Genomic DNA, 1,195 nt, shown 5'->3' on the forward strand with positions numbered 1-1,195 from the left:
GCAGTGGACGGTGGGAGTGGACTTGAATTGGGACACACCCGGCATCTCTGACCCACGACCCACATCTTCAGGTATCGCATTGCTCCCCCCCAACCCGGCTCATGACCACGCCTCCCCCAGCTCTAAAATTTGGGACTGGCCATGGTGCCGTGAGTATACACAGTGGACGGTGGGAGTGGACTTGAATCAGGACACACCCCTGCAGCTCTGACCCACGACCCCCACCTTCAGGTTCCGATGCTCCCCCCCCAACCCTGCTCGTGACCGCCCCCCCCACCTCCGCCAACTCTGAACTTTGGGACTGGCCAAGGTGCCGTGCGCAGACGCAGTGGACGGTGAAAGTGGACTTGAATTGGGACACACCCCTGCAGCTCTGACCCACGACCCCCATCTTCAGCTATCACATTGCTCCCCCAACCTGACCCGGCTCACGACCCACCCCCACCCACTCCACCTCTGAACTTTGGTACTGGCCAAGATGCCCTGCGAAGACGCAGTGGACGGTGGGAGTGGACTTGAATCGGGACACACCCCTGCAGCTCTGACCCACGACCCCCATCTTCAGGTATCGCATTGCTTCCCCAACCTGACCCGGCTCGCGACCCACCCCCACCCACGCCAACTCTGAACTTTGGGACTGGCCAAGGTGCCCTGCGCAGACACAGTGGACGGTGCGAGTGGACTTGAATCATGGCATACGCCTGCAGCTCCGACCTACGACCCCCATCTTCAGGTATCGCATTGCTCCCCCCCAACCCGGCTGGCGACCCCCTGGCCCGCCCCCCCTCCAGCTCTGATCTTTGGGACTGGCCAAGGTTCTGTGCGCAGGCACAGTGGACGGTGGGAGTGGACTTGAATCAGGACACACTCCTGCAGCTCTAACCCAGGACCCCCATCTTCAGGTATCGCATTGCACCCCACCGACCCATCTCGCGAGCCCCCCGCCCCGCCAACTCTGAACTTTGGGACTGACCAAGGTGCCCTGCGCAGACCCAGTGGATGCTGGGAGTGGACTTGAATCATGACACACGCCTGCAGCTCTGACCCACAACCCCCACATTGAGGTTTCGCATTGCTCCCCCCTCGACCCGGCTCACGACCCCCCCAGCCCCGCCAACTCTGAACTTTGGGACTTTCCAAGGTGCCGTGTGCAGACACAGTGGATGGTGGGAGTGGACTTGAATCGGGACACACC

The sequence above is a fragment of the Elephantulus edwardii genome, unplaced genomic scaffold (genome assembly GCF_000299155.1).
Source record: "Elephantulus edwardii isolate Elephantulus edwardi_28Jun2011 unplaced genomic scaffold, EleEdw1.0 scaffold00166, whole genome shotgun sequence".
Taxonomy (NCBI): Eukaryota; Metazoa; Chordata; class Mammalia; order Macroscelidea; family Macroscelididae; genus Elephantulus; species Elephantulus edwardii.